Below are 21,365 nucleotides of genomic sequence, written 5' to 3' on the forward strand. Positions count from 1 at the left end.
AAGAATCCCATTTACAACCAGCATCAGAAAGAATAAAATACTAAGGAATAAATTTAAGGAAGTAAAAGACTTATTCGCTGAAAACTGTCAAACCTTGATGAAAGAAATTAAAGACACAAATGAATGGAAAGTCATCCCATGTTTGTGGACTGGGAGACTTAGTATTATTAAAATGTCCATATTACCCAAAGCGATTAACAGATTTGAAAAAATTCCTATCAAAATCCCAATAGTATCTCTCACCGAAACAGAAAAAAAAAGTCTAAAATCCATATAAAACAACAAAAAACTCCATATAGCCAAAACAATCTTGAAAAAGAACAAAGCTGGAGGCATTACATTTCCTGATTTCAAGAAAACTAGGTAACAACATGCAAAAGAATGAAACTGGGGACACCTGGGTGTCTCAGTTGGTTAAGTGTCTACCTTGTGCTCAGGTCATGATCCCAGGGTCCTGGGATAGAGCCCTGCATTGGACTCCCCACTGGCATGCTTTCTCTCTCTCAAATAAATAAATAAAATCTTAAAACAAAACAAGATCACCTTAAAAAAAAAAAAAAAGAATTTGGACCCTCATCTTACACCATACATCAAATCAAATTGAAATGGATTAAAGACTTAAATATAAGACCTGAAACTGTAAAACTCCTAGAAGAAAACACAGGGGAAAAGCTTCATGACATTAGTCATGGCAATGACTTCACAGATAGGATACCACAGCACAGGTAACAAAAGCAAAAACAGATCAGTGGGACTATACCAACCTAAAAAGCTTCTACACAGCAAAGGAAACAGTAGAGGAAAAAGGCAAGCTACAGAATGAGAATAAAGTATCTGTAAACCACATATCTGATAAGGAGTTAATCTCCAAAATATATTAGGAACTCCTACAACTCAATAGCAAAAAAACTAATAACTCCATTTAAAAATAGGCAAAGGACTTGAATAGATAGTTCTCCAAAGAATAGCACAAAACCACAATGAGTTATCACCTCATGCCTGTAAGGATGTCTATTATCAAGAAAACAAAAGACAACAAATGTTGACAAGGGTGTAGAGAAACTGGAACACTTGTACACTATTGTGGGAATGCAAAATGGTAGCCATCATGACAACAGCATGGAATTTATTCAAAAAAATGAAAAATAAAACTTCTATATGATCCAGTAATCCCACTTCTGAGTATTTTTCCAAAATAACTTGAAGTCAGGATTTTGAAGAGGCAATAAAACTATTATGTCAATGCAGCACTGTTCACAATAGGCAAGATGTAGAAACAACCTAATAGATTAATAGATTTAAAAAAATGAGGTATATACACACAATGGAATATTATTCAGCCTTAAAAAAGAAGGAAATCCTGTAATATGCAATAACACAGATGAACCTTGAAGACTTTATGCTAAGGAAAATAAGCCAGTCAGTCACAGAAGGACAAATACCACCACAAATACCATGGTTTCACTTACATGAGACACCTACAATTGTCAAACTTGGGTTCCTGACTGGCTCAGTTGGAAGAGCATGTGCCTCTTGATCTGGGGGTCATAAATTCAAGCCCCACATTGGGTGTAGGGGTTACTAAAAAAAAAAAATAGACTTTTTTTTTTAAGGTGTTTTTTTTTTTTTTTTTGAGAAGGAGAGTGAAAGAAAGAGAGAGCACAAGAGGGGGTAGGGTTAGAGGGAGAGGGAGAAGCAGACTCTGCAGAGCAGAGAGCCCGACGCGGGACTCGATCCCAGGACTCTGGGATCATGACCTGAGCCCAAGGCAGATGCTTAACCGACTGAGCCACCCAGGCACCCCATAAATAAACTTTTTTTTAAAAAACTGTCAAATTCATAGAAGAAAAGAGTAAAACAGTGGTTGCCAGGGGCTAGGAAGAAGATTAAAGAGGAAGCTGCTAATCAATGGGTATAAAATTTCAGTTATGCAAGATAAATAAGTTCTAAAGATCTGCTGTATAACATTGTGCATATAGATAACATTACTGTGTTGTACACTTAAAAATCTATTAAGAGGGCAGATCTCATCTTAAGTGTTCTTATAATAAAATAAATTTTAAAAAAGAAAACAAAAAGTCACAATTGGGATATATTTTAAAGCTTGGGTTAGAATCTCAAGAACAAACATCCTAAAGCAGTATTTTTCAAATTGCAATTTATAATATACTGGTCACATAATCAATTTAATAGACCAAGATCAACATTTTGCAATTAAATAAAATAAAAACTATCAGATTGTACCACATGTAGTAAGGGTATTATTTCATAAAACTTTTGTCTCAGGTATCTATATACTTATGCATACAATTGGGTGCCAATATAAAATATGTCTCTAATTATGAGTCATAGCCAAAAAAGCTTAAGAAACCATGCCTAGAAGCTGAGGATACTTATCTTCCCTAAAATCTTTGTCAAAGTCCTTCATTAGGCTCAAGTGAAACAAGCTACAACAAGTTTAATTACATTCCTAATATAATCTTATTGATCTGCCCAAAAAATACATTACTTGGTCTTTGGAGGAAAAAAAAAAAAAAAGAACAGAACAAGCAATATTCAAGTATCACTGGAATACCAGGCATAAATTATGTTATTTCTACCAATCATGGAGATACACAGATTACTAAAGAAATACAACACCAATTTTCTTTAACCACCACACAATTTTAATGATTCAACTACTCCTAATTTTAGGGGTTAAACACCACCAATGTGTACTTACTTTCTGAATTTTCAGGAAAACACCTTACTCTCCCAAATGAGAAAATATGGCCTAATTCTCCTTGAAGAATACAGACTAGCAGCTCTGAAATATTTCTTCAGAAAACTTCCTGTCTTAAGCAATAATCTTTTTTTAATAACTGAGATAAAATAAAACTGTATCTACCAATTCACCAAGTCTTTAGGTTCAAGTAGTTCAGTCTCTGAGCAATGCTATTGGCATAATTCATAATTCTTTGTTTTGGACAGTTATCCCTTGGTCCCTGACCACTAAATGCCAGTGGTGTATCCTCCCTCCTCCATAGTCACTGCAACAACCAAAAGTGCCCCCATACTTTCCCAAATACCCTCTGGAGATACGGTACCTCTGCCATTAAGAAGCACTGAAAAATTTAGCTGATACTCTCCTTAGATCAACTGATTATCACATAATGAATTGTGGTCTCCAATTCAGGGTAGAAATGTCAGTCAGCTATCAGTGTCTTGAATTTAACTATTTCCAAGGTAGCATTAAAATCATATGGTCCAAAGTAGAGAGAATATTTACTTTTTTTTTTCTAGCACAGGCAGTCCCTGGGTGTTATTTTTAAGATGGTATGCACCAAATGTAAACATCCAAGAAATAAAAGGTTGACATATGGATTCTACAAGTATTCTAAGTTAAATGTTTACCTCCATTTCTCCCAAGTTTCACAAAGAAAGGATAAGACAGAAATATAGAAAAAATGTCTAAGATTATTTCCTTGAACAAAGTCTACAAGTACATTTATATGTTTATGTATACATGTCTAGTGTACCGATTTAAGGGAAAAGTCACTGAGTAATACCTGACAAGTTTTATCAGATTTAAAAGAATATATAACACTTACTAAATACTTATGACTAGAAACAGTAGCACTGCTTAGTCAATCCTTGCAGCAAGCTTATGAGGGCATTATTATTTCCCCATTACACAGAGGAGAATACTGAGGTACAGAGAAGTTAAATAACCTGTTGAAGATCACTTAGTGATTAAGTGGCTGAGCAAGGGTTCAAACCCAGATTAACCCCAGAGCTCTCACTAAAAGCTGTACTGTTTCAAGGCACACATAAGAAGATGGGAGGAGGAGATTTTAAAAGCGAAAAGAGGGGCACCTGGGTGGCTCAGTCGGTTGAGTGTCCGACTCTTGATTTCCGCTCAGGTCACGATCTCAGGGTCGGGGGATTAAGCCCTGCTCTGTGCTGAGCGTGGAATCTGCCTAAGATTCTCTCTCTCCCTCTCCCTCCGCCCTCTCCCTCAGCCCTCTCCCTCTGCCCCTCCCCCACCTAAAAAATAAATAAAAATAATAAATGGGAAAAATAAATAAAAGCAGGAAGGAATTTGTCTGAAAACTATGAAAAATATTAATACTCCACTACAGTACAACTATGAAAAGGTTATCAGCAAAAATTCCTATGACCGAAAAAAACTAGATTTTCATCCCAAGGCTCTTCAGCAATAGTATTTAAACTCTGCACTTAAAGTTCACATTACAAAGAAGCTCAAATTAAATGAACTGTGAACTCCATTTTGTACATATCACCTTGCACATAATACTCAACTTTTAAACATTGTTAGCCTGTTTAGTTTGTTGCTTAGGCAGCATTTCTATTGTGATAACCACATGGTACTTCTGTACAAAAGATATAAAAAAAATCAGTATTACTCTAATCAATTATATATTACAAAGGGAAAAGGGCACCTACACAATGGGCAAATCTGGCAGGAATTTAACCAAATGTGAGATTTAACATCACCATTAATGAAACTACCATCACAGACCTCCTGATATTTAGCATAAAAAGACAAAACATTCTGCCCACAATATTTATCCTGAAGCAACGCAAGAGGAAAAAGGTATATTCAAATTGAAGGATAGTCTATAAAACAACTCATCTCTTAAAATGTCAACGTCATTAAAGACATCTCCCTTCCTAAAACCAGGCTTTAGGAACTGTTTTGGGGTAAGAGACAGGACAACTAAATGCAATGTAATTCTTGACTGAATTCTAGATTTCAAAGCTTTAAAGGTATAAAGGACATTATTAAAACCAAGGAAATATACAATATAGACGGTATACTAGATGATAATACGTCAATACTAAAGTTCCTGAGCGTAAAACTGTATTATGGTTGTGTAGGAGAAATCTCCTTATTCTTTGGAAATGGATGCCGAAATATTTAGGAGTGAAGTGTCATGATGTCTGCAAGTAACCCTTAAAAGTTTCAGCAAAATATAAATACGCATGTGTGTGTGAAAAGAGAACACAAAAATGTGGCAATATGTTCAAAACTGGTAAGTTTAGTCAAAAGGGTATATGGGTGACCACTGTACCATTCTTTACACTTTTCTAAAGGTTTAAATGTCATCAAAATAAAAGGCTGGGGCAGAAAATAATCCAAGACACAAAACTCAGGAATCTGCACCTAAGTATTACATAAGGATTAAGGCAGAATAACAGAATCATTCTCTTTGGTGAGGCACCTGGGTGGTGCAGTCAGCTGAGCGCCCAACTCTTGGTTTCGGCTCAGGTGGCGATCTCAGTCAGAGTCGTGAGATCTAGCACAGCGTTGGGCTCCGTGCTCAGCAGGGAGTCGGCTTCAGATTCTCTCTCTCTCTCTCTCCCTCTCCCTCTGCCCCGCACTCATGCACTCTCTCCCCTTCTCTAAAATAAATAAATAAATCTTAAAAAAAAAAGAATCATTCTCTTTGGTAAAAGAAAGAAAAGAAAGGAGTCAAGAAGCAGAAGTCATGGAGCGAATAGGGATTCAGACCACTGTGACTCAAACATCTTCCTGTCCTTATAACCCCAAGGACAAACATCCTATTGGCAAGAACCAAGTAAGCAAAGCTCTGTGTGCAGAAACAGTGAGTAGTCACTCATCCATCAATATTTATTAAATATCTATGTGTCAGACTCCATGGCAGCATCACAGCAGTACAAATAAGAACACAGACTCTGGACTCAGCGTGTAGGTTCAAATCCCAGGACTACCAAATCTGAGCTCTACCATTTGCTATATGCGTACCTTTTAGCAAATTACTCAATCTCTCTGTGCTTTGATATCTTCATTTTTAAAGGGAAGATAATAACAGTACCTAATTTAAAGGTTTGTTATGAAGATTAGATGACATAACAAATGTAAAATGCCGGGCACCTGGGTGGCTCAGCTGGCTCAGTGGGGAGTCTGCTTCTCCCTCTCCTTCTGCCTCTCTCCCAAGCTTGTGCTAATAAAATCTTAAAAAATTAAAAATTTAAAAAAAGCTCTTGTATTATTCTTGGTTTCCTGTTTATTTATTTGTTTTTAAAGGGAATCATTTATCTGGTTATTTCTTTGTATATATAGGTATTTGTTAATTGGAGAATTCTGCTCTGTACATGAATGTTCAGATGCTTGGTAAATAAGGTAAATGAATATTCTAGTACACCTGAACTTTTAAAAGTTTTTTTTTTTAAGATTTTATTTTTAAGTAATCTCTACACCCAGCGTGGGGCTTGAACTTATAACCCTGAGATCAAGAGTGGAATGCTCTACTGATTGAGCCAGCCAGGCGCCCCGAACTTTTAAAAGTTTTGTTGGAGGATTAGTTTTCTATTTCAGCATAGTAAACTATTCTAAAACTCAGCAGCTTAAAACAGTAATAAACATTATCTCATATAGTTTCTGTGGCTCAGGAATATGGGAGCAGCTTAACTGAGTGATTCTGACTATGAGGTTGCACTCATAATGTTTGCTGGGGCTCTCATTATCTGAAGGCTTGCCTGGGGCTGGAGAATCCATTTCTAAGCTTACTCACATGGCTGTTGGCAGCAGGTCATGATTTCTCACTGGCTATTGCTGGAGGCCTCAGTTCCTTACCAGATGGACCTCTACATAGGATTGCTTGAGTGTTGTCATGACATAGCAGCTGGCTTCCCTCTAGAGCTTTCTGTCTATGGATTTGCCTGTTCTAGACTTTTCATATAAATGGAATCATACAAGATGTGCCCTTTTGAGTGGCTTCTTTCATTCAGCATAATGTTTTCAAAGCTCATCTATGTTGTAGCAGGTGTCAGAACTTCATTCCTTCTTAAGGACGAATAATAGTTCATTGTATGGATATACCACATTTTAAAAATCCATGTAGTCAGTTAATGGACACTTCGGTTGTTTCTACTCTTTGGCTCTTATGAATAATGCTGCTATGACCATTTGTGTACAAGTTTTTGTGTGGGTGCACGTCTTCGTATTTCTTAGGTATATACCTAAGGGTTGAAGTCTGTATAGTTTTATCCCTCTGTATGACTGCAGTAGAATTCTAACTGGACTTGTCACCTCTTTAATTTGCCTTCTACTTTGCTATCCAAGTGATCTTTCAAACATGGGAGATTTAATCACATCTTTTTTTTTTTTTTTTTGAGATTTCATCACATCTTATCTCTGTTTCTGTGTTTTGAGTGGCTCCTTGTAGCTTTCAGGAAAAGTCCAAACTCAGCTTATCACACAGGCCATTTATGATCTGGCTCCTGCCTTCAAGTTTTTCCTGCCATACTTTTCATTCTTATTCACTTAACCTCAACTGATGTGATGCTTTCGCCCATTAGGTTTTCATGCTTCTACCATTGTCTCAATGGTTTATCACTTTGAATGGGAAATAACTACTTATTCTTTAGAAATCAACTCTGGTCCCATTTGTGATAAAGTTTATCACCTTTAATTGATTAATTTTAAGATTTTATTTATTTGAAAGAGAGAGAGAGAGTGCACAGGCAGGGGAGAGACGGAGAGGGAGAAGCAGAAACAGACCTCCCGCTGAGCAGGGAGCCGATGCAGGGCTAGGGGCTAGATCCGAGGACCCTGGGATCATGATCTGAGCCGAAGGCAGACACTTAACCAACTGAGCCACCCAGGTGCCCCCCTTTATTTAATTTAAATATTCCTTCTCTGTGCTCTTATAATACCATAATACTTATCATGCTGTTCTCTGGACATTGATTCCTGTTTGTTTCTTCAGGTAGACTGTAAAACCCTAAGAGAAGGAGCCATATCTTTTTTGACTTAATCTCTCTAGGCCTAATAGTAACACAAAAAAGTAGCTAGTGTCTATTGGGTTAATACATAAATGCCAGGCAATATTCTAGCATTTTACATTTTTTTTAAGATTTTATTTGAGAGATTGAGAGAGAGAGAGCACGTGGCAAGAGAGAGCACAAGCGATGGAGAGGGAGAAGCAGACTCCCCGCTGAGCAAGGAGCCCAATGTGGGGTTCAGTCCCTGGACCCTGAGATCATGACCTGAGCCGAAAGCAGACACTTAACTGAATGAACCACCAAGACGCCCCAATACAAGACTTTTTATTGAAAGACCTGAACCAGTATAAAGTCTTTCAAGGTAAAAAAAAAAAAAACACTTCAAATAAAAGCTAAAGCCACTCTTCAAGAAAGGTTACACTTTTAAAAAGGGGTAAGAAAATGGAATAAAAGTAACAAAAGGATAAATGTTTGACCTGCAATAAGCAACTAATATAAAAATAAGGGGGGGATATAAGCAATGGGAAGACTTTGTAGGAAGAAAATTAAATCTGATGCAGAAATTAGCAAAATTTACATGCAGAGGACTTAAAGCTAGAAAGTAGTGTTTCAAGGGATCTCTTTTTTTTTAATTCAATTAACATATAGTGTATTATTAGTTTCAGAGCTAGAGGTCAGTGATTCCTCAGTCTTATATAACACCCAGTGCCCATTATATCCTGTGCCCTCCTTAATGTCCATCACCCAGTTACTGCATCCTCTCAGCCCCTTTCCCTCCAGCAACCCTCAATTTGTTCCCTACGATTAAGAGTCTTACAAGGGATCTTTTTGGGGAGCTGGGACTGTAACACTGGAGTGTAGTAACGGTTGCACAACTCTACAAGTTTACTAAAAATCACTAATACACTTCAAACAGGCAAATTTAGCAGTATATAAATTACACACCAATAAAGCTGTTTCTTAAAAAGTGGTTATTTGTTTGCTGAAGCAAGAAGGGAGAATTTCATTATTAGAATTTCTCTGACTGAAGAAAGGAAGCAGCAAAGAGAAAAAGTACAATAATTCATTCTACAGACAGGAAAATAAAAATGTCACTGGGTTACTCTCTATAAACCTTGCTTAGACCACAAAAGCTTACCATCTTAAGAGTAAAAAGACAATAGATTTAGAGAATGTGGAATGAGGGGAAGGAATACTCCGACTTAATTTCCTATCACCTAGGAGAGAGGTAACAATTTATTCTGATCCCACATTATTGCATATGCCTGAGATGTAGAGATGGTACCTCCTATCAGAGAAGAATTTCAAGAGGAAATTTAAAAGCAGAAAATCAAATCCAGAATCATCTTAAAAGAACGTACGACAATTTCTTTACCAGCAAGATGACAACAGTCAATTCCCTCAGCCAGCAAACATCCAAATAGGGGATTTTTTGTTATTTTTGGAGAAGATTAATTTGCATTGGTTTAGGCCAGCAGCACTGTATTTTACTTACTCATGTGCAACTACAGAGATCAAGCGAAACTGCACCTATAAACAACCACAATTCACATTTGCTTTGAGCTATGAAAATATTAACCTACTCTGCCCTCCCCTGCATCAACTTCAGCAAAGCCTGGGTCAAGAGTCTCAACTTCCCAAAACAGCACAGGTGTCTCTAATTTCAGACCTGCTAGTCTCCTTTCTGCCTTTGGCTAAATTAGTAGCCAAGTCTGTTTTTATTTTCTAGATAAAAACACAAACAAAAAATTCCACTAACTCCTGTAGGTATTTTCTTTTTTTCTTCATAAAAGAAGGTTCCAGCAGACATAAATGAAGTAACATGTATCAATATCTAAATCTCTTTCCTCTAAATGGCTACAATAAAGGTCAGAAGAGCTCAAGGCGGTGATATCCATGATGTTATCCACTCAGACTTGAAGAAGTATAATAGCGATGAACTTTATATATTTCAATAAAAGAACACAGTGTGAAAATAGCATGTCTAACAGCATTTACAGTAGCATGCCTAATCCTTAGTAGGCGTTCAGTACATTTTAGTTGCTTTCCTTTCCATTAATTCTTACAGTATTTCCATGAAATAGTTCCTGTTTATTACTACCCCAATAAAAAGCAGGAAAACAGAAAGAAGGGAATTTCCTGACTGACCACCCAGACCAGACCCCAACATTCGGGCGTCTAGATAATAATCAAGGGGATTCATCTGCAGAAGTTAAACTTTCTTTTTTTTTTTCTTTTTAAGATTTTATTTATTCACTTGAGACAGAGAGAGCGAGCGAGCGAGCGAGAGTGCATGAGCAGGGGGAGAGGCAGAGGGAGAGGGAGAAGCAGGCTCCCAGCAGAGCCAGGAGCCAGAGGCGGGGCTCGATCCCAGGATCCTGGGATCATGACCTGAGCCGAAGGCAGACGCTTAACCATCTGAGCCACCCAGACACCCCAAGCAGAAGTTAAATTTTCATCAACCTTCCCTACCTCACTTCCTAGGCAGTAGTGTCAATTCCAAGGACCATGGTTCCCTTTGCTACAGAAAGTAGCTCAAGGGGGACCTGGCTGGGTTAGCTGGTAGAGCATGCAACTCTTGATCTCAGGGTCGTGAGTTCAAGCCTGACACTGGACATAAAGCTTATTTAAAAAAAGAAAAAGGTAACTCAACTGTTTTTCCTTGTAGCAATGTATTTATGATTACTGTTCTTTCTGACTGAGAGACAAGCTGTCTCAAAAACTTTTGCTGTGCTACGTGCAGGTGCAACAAGAGTCCAAGGCTGTCATCAACCCACAGAACCCTATACACAAGTTTGTAAGATTCCTGGTTGGGGGATTGTAGGGAGTAGTGTCATTTTTTTTTTTGGCTATCAAGTTCACTCTCTGAGTGATCCAAGTTTCCTGCACCAATGAGCAATGGGATCTCCACAAACCTAAGACCACAGAAAACTATAGCTACACGTGAACTAGCACTACCTTACTTTGACAGGAAATGTTCTGACAGAAATAGGTTTGCAAAGCTGTGTGAAGTTGCCATCTATAGCCTTTTGTGGGCACCTGACACAAGACAGATATAGGAGCCCAAGCCATATCTGGTATATTTTTGTTTAGCCCAGAGCTTAAGACAGGAACACAAGCATGCTGTGTCAAATCAAACTCTAGTGGTTGCAGATAGACAGATTCTGTCATCAGTAACAAAATTTTGTAATTGCTGTGATGGCCTGGCTACTGTCAAAACAGGCCCCTTGTTGCATTTAGTCTACCATTCACATAAGCTACTGAGTGTCAGAGTGACCAGAAGAATTAGTTAGCCTGTCACTAGCCATTATCCCAAGCTGGTTTACATAATGGCTCTAATACAAGAACTTCTGCCCTCCAAGGACTGGATCATGTTTGTATAAGTATGTGTGTGAATTCATGGTTCTGTTCTATAACCACCAAAATTTTTAACTGCTGTGCTGTTTCTTGGCATTCAATAAATTCTAACAAGATACTAGACATAGTCCACAACATTAGATAATCAATGATGACAAACCATCATGGGGCTATGAGAGTGCTTCCCTAAACAATAATCCAATCTGATCTATTCTAGTTCAGAACTTAAAATACTAACAAAACAGCTTAAGAAAGGAACAGGAAAAAGTAAATAAACCTGGGACCTACCTTGTTTACAACTCCCACAGACAGATGAAATTCAATTCCATGCCAACCATACCCCTCGATCACTAAAACACAAACAGAAAAATAAAAGTTCATGCAATATAGTTCATGCAGTGCTTCCAGTTCCTAAAGGGCATTTGATTTCAAAGGCATGAAGCTGTTCATCTAACTTCTTCATGCCTACAACAGGGGTTGAGCTCTGTCCCTGGCAAAAAGGCCCAAATAGGTAGAGTTAAATAATAGCTAACACTTGACTGAGCACTTATTATATATGCCAGGCACTGTTCTAACTGCTTAAAATGTACTAATTTAATCCTCAACAACCCTCAGATAATTACTCTTACTAAGTCATTTTAAGTCTAAATCACAACTGACCTGTAGCTCTGAAAATTGCTCTTACTGGTGTTAAGAAATGGCTTTTAAATAAATGTAGGTGATCTCAACCACGGTAGCTGGGCTGGTTTCGATGGTTGATATATCTACAAATGTTCCATATTCGTCCATTCATTATATATCTCCTGAGTTCCCACAATGTGCTAAGCTCTATACCAGGTGCTAAAGAGGATTCATCCTGTCCTTTAGAAGAAACTAGTTGGGGAGATCAGGCTAGACTACGAGAAATGGTTCAAGAAATGGAGTGCCCTTTTATGAGGTACACTCTTTTGCACAATCCTTCAGTAACAATTAGCTTTGAGAAAAGGGGACAAAAGCTTCACGTAAAAGCTGGACCTTTAAAAATAGGTACATGAGCAAAGAGAGGAGAAAGGCTTTTCAGGCAAGGGACTGAGAACAAAAACATGGTGGCAGGGACAGGCACTGTGTATCTGAGGTCCTTCATAATCTTATCCCACCCAGCCAATGATCTCCCTTCCCTTCCCTTCCCCATTAGCTGTACCAAACTTCTTCTGGGACACACAGTCTTTGATAGTTCCACTGTTTTCCTACTGCATAAAATGCTCTTACTTTTTCCCAGGTAGGTAACATGAACTTATCTTAGTATACAGTAGGCACTCAGTACAAAATAGTCAGTTAGAAATAATTTTTATTATTAAAGATCTGATTGAAATATTTTTCTAAAGCCTTCCAATTCCCCAGAGTTAATCTACTCGTCTCCCCACCACACTCACATGGCATTTGTCCATTTTTCCATTAGAGTGATAAAACATTTTATTGTCCCCAGGTTTCCTTTTTTCTTTTTCTCTTACTTGTCTGAACAGAAACTATCTTTCACACAACTCAGTGTGCCCTAAAACCTAACACAGTGTCTGGCACATAACAGGTGCCCATTATATTCTTGTTGACTGAAATACCAATTGACTCAAATTTACAAAATAAATTATAAAAGGATTCCTCTAAAAGTCAGCTCCTTTAGTACATTTAGGTGATCTAGTTTGTCAAAATCTAATGCACTTTTCCATTTTCATGAATACATCTGCCACATAATTATGCCAACAATTCAGGTACAAAAAATCAAAGTGGATTCACTAAAAACTACCAAGCTCACTAGTTTTTGCTTGACAACAAAATGAAGTCCTCATTCATACCAAATGAGACAGAAGAAATTAATTGAATTGATAATTTAGATATTGTGGCTGGAGACCATACTCACTGAAATAGTGCCACAGCTTTGTACGCAGTCTGTATGTTTAAATAGGTATTTATATTGGCTTTAGTCATGGATCATAGAGGTTACAAATTTAGAAGTCCAATCATAAATCCAAGATTTATTTATAGAAACTTTCCATATGGTAGGAGTTTAAGAAGTAAAACAGCAGCCTTTTTGCCTGCCGAAAGCAGAGGGTAGCAGAGTGCCAAAGGAATAAACCCTCTCCTGACTCTGCTCTTGGCACTGTTTAAAGCAAAGGAAGAAATGTGCAGGGCAAGCAAGAGCCTTACTGAAAATCAGTCACCCAGGGCAACGGGCATTTTGAATGTCTGTGCTATTCAAGGCTTAAATATTAATTTTATACATGCCCATGTTCATTTAAAGCACAACTTGCGGCTTGGAACTTAAAAAATGTTCTAATGTGCTAGTTGGTCCACATATTAATGGAGTCAGCCAGGTTTTAACATGCCAAGCTTAAAATACTCTCTAAATCATTATGCAAAGGTATGAACTCAATCCTTTATTCTCAGGAAAAGGCACTTAGGGAGAAAGACTAAAGCAGTAGTATTTCAAGGGAAGCCATACCAGAAAAAGTCAACTCCTACAGAGTGATGAGTTATCTTTTAAAAGTAGATGAATAGAAAGAAGATAAAAGATAATGACAAATTACTTACAATTATTAATATCAAAATGAGATCCAGGATTTTTAGTTCAATGTTGTCAGAGAATGTATTTTGAAACTGATTTCTACACGAGACCATCTTATAAAAAGGTTTTTTTAGTCATCCACTGACTAAGCCCCTTTAGAATCCAAGTCTTATGTTACACTAAAACGAGTTATATATGTGAACAGTATTGTAAGCAAAGTTCTTCTAATCTTTTATATTACTGACTTTAGAGAAATGCCAATAAAACCCAGAATGACTAAAACTTTATAACTAAACCTTGGAAGCTTACACATCCAATCCCTTCATTCTCAGTTGAGAAACCAGAGTAGAACACATTCAGTGACTTGATAACAGAAACACTTGTGCCAGAATCTGATTACTAGTCCAGTGTATTTATCCTACTACATACTATGGAACATACTGCTTTATTAAGACAGAAAATGTTTTGGAAATTACAACAGAAGAAAAATTTAAATACCTACACTCTTTCCCTAACTTTGGAAAAGAATTTAAAAATTAGATATGTGTGCCCTGAAGTTTTGGGAAGGCTACTCCTTAAAAATTTAGGCATTGAAAAATTCTAACAGTTATTTTCAAGGCTTATGACTCAAAACATGCTCGCAGAGATCTCTACTGGAAGCGCGGCTTTTAAAAGTTTCCCTTACATTCCAAAGGAAACGAGAATAATTTTTACAATCTAAGTAAGATGACATGGTCCTCATCTTCTAAAATATAAACTTCACACACACAAAAATAAGCAATTTCACAGAATTCAGGGTCTTCTTTCAAACAAGCAGTTCATCTGAAAGAATGCTACTGTCTCATTTGTGGAGAAAAAGATGCAAAGAGTAAAAGGAAAGTAATTTAAAAATGGTATGGAAGTGGAAAAAAGGAAAAGGAGCAAAGAGGAAAGACAATACAGAGGTTTGATTCCGATATCAAAAACAGAAGAGAAAAAACAATTCCTAATTAAATGAATGAACTGCAGTTTTTAAGCAGTCAGCCTTAACAAGGTGTGGTCACATACCTCCTACCTCCTCGAACTGAACACTTACGAGAAAAACCTTAATCTCATTCTGTCTGATCCCCCTACTTACTCTTTCTTCCACTTCCAAAGAGCAATAAGTGGACTGGGCCTCCTGGAGAAAGCGGAGGAGTCAGAAAGGTCAGCCCATGCAACCCCTCAGAGTCCTGGTACTGGCTGGACTTAGGACAGAGTCAAGAGAGGCTCAGCGGGGAGCCTGCTTCTCCCTCTGCCTGCCGCTCCTCCTGCTTGTGCACGTTCTCTATCGCTCTGAGAAATAAATAAATAAAATCTTAAAAAAAAAAAAAAGAATGTCCTTTTTAAGGCTAAATAAATTCTATTGTATGTACATTACCACATTTCGTTATCCATCCATCAGTGGAGGGCCATTTAGGTTGTTTCCACCTTTTGGCTATTGTGAATAATGCTGCTGTGAACACTAGTGTACAAGGACCTGTTTAAGTCCCCTCTTTCAATTACTTTGGGTATTACTTAGGAGTAGAACTGCTGGATCCTATGGCAATTTTATGTTTAACTTTTTGAGGAACCACAAAATTGCTTTCCACTGGGGCTGTACAACTGCATAATCTCACCAGTGATACACAAGAGTTCCAGATTCTCCTCACAGTTTTTTTTGATAATAGCTATCCTAACAAGTGTCAAGCGGTATCAAAGGAAAGGGTCCTTATGCTTATGGCTTTAAAGCATTTTCTATCTGAAGGTGTTCCTATGGCACTGGTCCATCTCCACTCCCCAAAGATGTGTCTTATCTTCTGGTTCTCCATCATGGTTCTCCAGAGTCTACCACTCATTCACTGCATTAGTCACTTCAAATCCTGTCCACTATGACTACCACTACACTCTACTCTGCTTTCTCTGCTTTCCTTCCATATCCTTTCACCTATGCTTCTCAAAAAATGTTGATCTATTTATAACCAGACACTGCCAGTTTCATCAACACACTCCTTCAACTTCTGGAAGAACCAACTACTCCCAGCACTTCTGGCACTTCAAGTCTTCTCAGGAATTGTCAACAATGCTCAAAAATTCTTTCTTGACTATCTACGGCACTTGCTTTTCTTTTCCTTGGTTTTGAGTTCAGCACTCTTTTGGATGCTTGAAAATGACAGACAGGTCTATAGATAACCGAAGTTTTGTCTAAGTCTACCTGCATTTAAGCAGAGCTTATAGATAAATAAAATGAATAAACTCATTCTCAAGGAATAAAAAAGCGTACAGATCTTAAAATATAATGAACGTTTAGGTGAAAAAAGGTAGATCACAATAAAGGGAATCAGAAGTGTTTGAGGCAAAGGAGTTAAATGTTTACATAAGATGATTAGGGTAGGCCTCATGAGAAAGTGACCGAAGCAAGATTTGACAGTGATGAAAGTTAGCCATTCAGGTATCTAGAGGAAGAGCACACGGAACAGCCAATACAAAGGCCCTAAGGCAGAAGCAGGACTGTCCCGTTCAAGGAACAGCAAGAATGTGGCTGCAGCAGAGTGACAAGGGAGATTCGGTAGGTAAGGTCAGAAAGGTTAATAGAAGATCAGATAAGATAAGGCCTTACGGTTAATTCCTCAAGAGTGGAATGGAGACCCACTGCAGGGTTTCTGAACAGAGGGGTGACATGATCTCACGCAGGTATAATGAGAATGATTCAGGCTGCTGTGCTGAAAATAAAGGAAAGAGTAGAAGATGGGAAATCAGTTAGGAAATGCTACAATAATCCGGGCAAGAGAGGACAGTGGCTTAGACCACAGTGGTAGCAAGAGTAACGGTTAGAGTCCTTGATTGGGATATATTTTGAACACAGGTCCTGTAAGTTTTCCTGGCAGACTGCATATGGGGTATAAGAGAAATATAAGGTCCAAAGTTTTGACCAGAACAACTAAAAGAGTAGAGGTGCCATAAAATAAGACAGGGAAAGCTGCTGGTGGGAAAAAAGTTTAGAGGAGGAAAATGAATCTAAAATGTTTTGTGTATGTTGAGTTTGAGACAGCTTCCAACTTTCCAACAATTAAATATAGTCAGGTTGATGAAATAATGGTTTTAACATTTCTCTTTTACTATCCTGTACTAGATAATAAACCATAGGTTTACTTTAGTGTAGATTCTACAGTTTTACAACAAATTAATTTCAGCAGTTACCACATACATGAAAAAAGAAATAGTTTGGTGCTGATTAATTCCCAATGACTGACCACATCCTTTAAAGCTTGAAGATCAAGACTGAAATCCACTCCATCTCACAGTCATAGATATAGGGTCAAATCTCAGTAAATGAGGAAGAATAACAAAAGAAAATGAGCTCCTAGCATCTGTTATCAACACTGAATTCTTCATCCTGACTGCAACTGAAAGATTCCAGTGATCCTAACATATCAACTACAGTATGACATAGTCCTCTTATTCTAAACACAAATTTTTCTCTCCCTCTGTTCTCTGGAAGATCCCAAAAGAAAATGGTTAAGAGTCAGAGAACAAACACCATTTAGGAAGAAAAACAATTCAGAGAGGAGCCTATATCAGAATAGCACCATTCCCATATTCTTCTGGTCCAGGCCATTGGAGAAATCACAAAATCATACCAACTCAAGGCTGGAAAGGGATCATCATGTGTCAACAAATACTTTCCAAGTGACCATGGGCTAGATGCTAAGGATACACAGATGATTATGACAAAATCCCTATTCAAGGCACTGTGTACTAAGTACTTTAATAAAGGAATTTACCTAACGATTATGGGAGTATAAAGACAGGAGTAAAAGAGTGGATTTTCAAAATAAATTGCCAAGAATTAACTTGGGATGATCACCACATCCACCATCTCCTACCAAAAGACTCACGTGGTGACTGAAGCTAAGGAGGAAGCAAGACTGCAGCCCTAACAGGGCTGGGACTCACAGCCTCCTAAAATTAGTCTTGTTCTCTTACGTGACTGTTTAAAGAAAATAAAGGTGCTTATGATCTTTTCCATCCCTGCTTCATTTCTTATCCACAAAAAACTGGGATCATGAGAAAACACTGTTCTAGTCCAACCATTCACTCAGTGCCAATCTTCAAATTTCACAAGATAGTATTTAGTCCTTTAAAATATTTGCTAAAAGAAAAGAGTGCCTCTCTTCCTTTCCCAAAGGAAATGTCTTTTAACCTAGGCTATTTACAGAGGTCTAGGCCACAATTTTAACTTCTAGAATAAAACTAACCATAACCACTTCTAATGTAACTTTTCCTCTGGCCCAAGTTCTAAACCCTCAACCTTCCAAGGCTTAGGAGTCTTTCTAGTTCTGAGTCTTCTAACACCCTTACTTTTCATTTTACTGCTAATTGTGACTCTCAGGAATTCACTCACAAAGAACTACAGGAATTTATCCTATTAATCCACAAACCATATTTCATTTTCATTTTCCAGACAAAATCTCAAAGGCCTGTAATGCACAATGTCAGAAAGTATCATCTGTCTTTATACATCTCCAAAGTTATCTCTGACATAGGAGTTTTACTTACTGGTAACCTCTCTCTACCCAAATAGAAACAACCATGATAACATATTCTAACAAACTGCTGCTATCTCAGCAATTACAATGGAGTGTATGCTTTCAATAGTGAGTCAAGCCTTGGGAGTGGTTTAACACATGGAAATTCACCAGCTGGCATCTACAATTAGATTCAAGGAGACAAATGGAATTTTTGTAACAGGTTTTTCCAAGAGTTAACTAGTTCTTAAATTGATTATACCCTTCTGAAGTATTTACAGATGAAATGATATCATGTCTGGGATTTGTTTTAAAATATTGAGGGGGCACCTGGGTGGCTCAGATGGTTAAGTGTCTGACTTCGGCTCAGGTCATGATCCCAAGGGTCCTGGGATCGAGCCCCGCATTGGGCTCCCTGCTCGGCCAGAAAAGCCTGCTTCTCTCCCTCCCGCTCCCCCTGCTTGTGTTCCCTCTCACGCTGTCTCTCTCTCTCTCTCTGTCAAATAAATAAAATCTTTAAAAATAAATAAAATAAAATAAAATATTGAGGAGGCAGGGGGAGCAAGGTTAAACAAGAATGGTCACATGTTTTTGGTTTTGTCTTTTTAAGATTTTATTTATTTGACAGAGACACAGCGAGAGAGGGAACACAAGCAGGGGGAGTGGGAGAGAGAGAAGGAGGCTTCCTGCTGAGCAGGGAGCCCAATGTGGGGCTTTGCTTGATTCCAGGACCCTGGGATCATGACCTGAGCTGAAGGCAGACGCTTAACGACTGAGCCACCCAGGCGCCCCAAGAATGGTCATATGTTGATAACTGTTGGAGCTGGGTGATTGGCACACGGTGGTGGTTCATTTTATTATTCTCTTTATTTTTATATGTGTTTGAAATTTTCCAAAATAAAGATCTTTTAAACACTTACGTCATGATACTTAACTTGAAAAACAAAGAACAAAGTAATTCTTGGGACCAATGAGCTCCATAACCTACCAGTGTAAAAACTGTTCTTTTCTTAAGAAACACCTCAATTTTAATACTTATTTCTCACTGAACCAATATTTATTGAGCACAACTACTATGTGCCAGACACCAATCTGAGGGCTGAGGATACAATGATAAACTAAATTCTCTCTCCCTCAGGGAATCTAGTAGAGAGTCTATTGTTACAAAAGGCAAGCACATGGTGTCATAGACCAAACAACAGGGAGATCTAATCCAACCCTAGCCAATCATGAAAAGCTTCCCAGGCACCACCTAAGTTAATTCTGAAAGATACAACCCAAAGAAACAAACTATTTGGGGCACCTGGCTGGCTCAGTCAGCGGAGCATGATCTTGGGGTTGCGAGTTCAAGCCCTGCGTTGGGTGTAGACATTACTTAAAAAAAAAAAAAAAAGAACCAAATCATTTTTTTTGCCCATGTTGACCTTTATCATTTTATAGACTGTCAGATCAACAAGTAAATGCCTGTTCCCTTATGAACTAAAGAATCTCTCTATAAAGCAGAAGTTATCAAATAAGTCATTCACTCAACAAATATTTATTAAACACCCAGCATGTGTCTGCATGTCTTAGATAAAAAGGATAAAACATGGTCTCTACCCTCGTGAGGTTTATAATCTTGGAGCATAGGAAGACAAAAACAAACAAGCAAGCAAGCCATCAAGCAGAAAACTACAGTTGGACCTTGAACAACATGGGTTTGAATTGCACAGGTCCCTTATACAGATTTTTTTAAATAAATACAGTAAACATATTTTCTCTTATGATTTTCTTAATAACATTTTCTTCTCTCTAGTTTACTTTATTGTATAAATACAGCAGTTAAAACATATATAAAATATGTGTTACCGGTAAGGCTATATGTTTTCAGTAAGGTTTCTGGTCAACAGGCTATTAAGTTTGGGGAGAGTTAAAACTTACATATGGATTTTCAACTGCACAGGACTCAGTGCCACTAAGCCACCCGTTGTTCAAGGGTCAACTGTAATTATAAATTTCTCTAAGTTAAAAAGGAAACAAAGGAGGGGCTCTGTGGGCAGAAAGTATTTTTTAGATAGGGTGGTAAAGAAAGCTGAAAGAACTATAGTAAAACCAGCTGATGATAATGGAACTGACTGAAGGGAAAAGGGATATCAAAGAAGTAGTGAGAGCAGTATAGATAAAGCATGCATACAATGTAGGTCATGGGAAGAAATTTGGATTTCATTCTAAATGCAACAGGAAACCATGGAGGGAAGGGTTCGAGGCAGAGAAGTGACGTAATTCAGCTTGTTTTTTGTTTTGTTTTGTTTTGCTTTGCTTTAAAGATTTGTCTGAGAGTGAGAGAAAGAGATCACGAGCAAGGGGGAGGGGTAGAGAGAGAAGCAGACGCCCCATTGAGCAGGTGGGGTCGAGGACTGATCCCAGGACCCCTGGATCATGACCTGAGCCAAAGGCAGCCCCTTAACCAACTGAGCCACCCAGGTGCCCTCAGCTTATATTTTTAAGATCATTCCTGCCACTTTGGGGAGAAGGGATTGAAAAAGAATAATAATTTTTACCAAGAAGAACTGTAGATGAGTAAAACCAAAACACCAAAATTTTGGTCAGTGGAAATCATCTCTGCAATTCCAATTCCAACCTAAAATATTTTAAATTGCTATTCAGTCCAGGCTTCACCTACAGGTTTGGGGGGGTTTTTTGTTTTGGTTTTTTTTAATGCTTACAACTAATGGGTCATGACCTCTGAGATCTCTGGAAAACAGAAACAAGCCCAGATGCCTGGGGGTTGGCATTCTTCTCATTCTCCAATTGCCAGAGTCAGATTAATTTTCATTTACTCATCTCCTATTCCACAGTCAGCTTCTTGACTGAAAGGGAGCAGGGACTTCCTCCAGTGTTTCAGGCAAAAAATAAGCTTTACCAAATATCTGATAAGGAATGTATGTAATTGCACAACCTTTCTTCTCACTGCCAACTATGTTCCAGGTAGGATGAATTCCACTATGAAAACAATTCTAATTTTCCTATCCAAATTTGCCAGATCTTAGAAAGCCACCTGAAGCAAATCCACTTAATTCTGCTTTAAAAAAAAGTTTTCTCATTCCAAAGTCTGAACAAGAATACATTGCTAATAGCATTTGCAATTGATAAGGAAAGAAAAATAAATTCCATTGTCAATCCCTGGGGCATGTGGCTAACAATCTCAATAA

The 21,365-nt window shown here is 37.9% G+C and overlaps 1 protein-coding gene across 2 annotated transcripts in view; it reads right to left on the reverse strand.

The window, feature by feature from the left end:
* Nucleotides 1-21,365, reverse strand: part of MRTFA (myocardin related transcription factor A) — a 192,814-nt gene that overhangs the window by 149,002 nt on the left and 22,447 nt on the right. Inside the window, exon 2 of one of the 2 annotated variants that reach the window (XM_028115594.2) lies at nt 11,398-11,459. The exons of the other annotated variant lie outside the window; for it this stretch is intronic. The gene's annotated coding sequence lies outside the window, so the exon portion shown is untranslated. The remainder of the gene's footprint in view (nt 1-11,397; nt 11,460-21,365) is intronic. 2 annotated transcript variants of the gene reach the window in all.

The sequence above is a fragment of the Eumetopias jubatus genome, unplaced genomic scaffold, assembly GCF_037043125.1.
Source record: "Eumetopias jubatus isolate StellerSeaLion01/CBP00866 unplaced genomic scaffold, mEumJub1_p1.0 scaffold_8, whole genome shotgun sequence".
Taxonomy (NCBI): domain Eukaryota; kingdom Metazoa; phylum Chordata; class Mammalia; order Carnivora; family Otariidae; genus Eumetopias; species Eumetopias jubatus.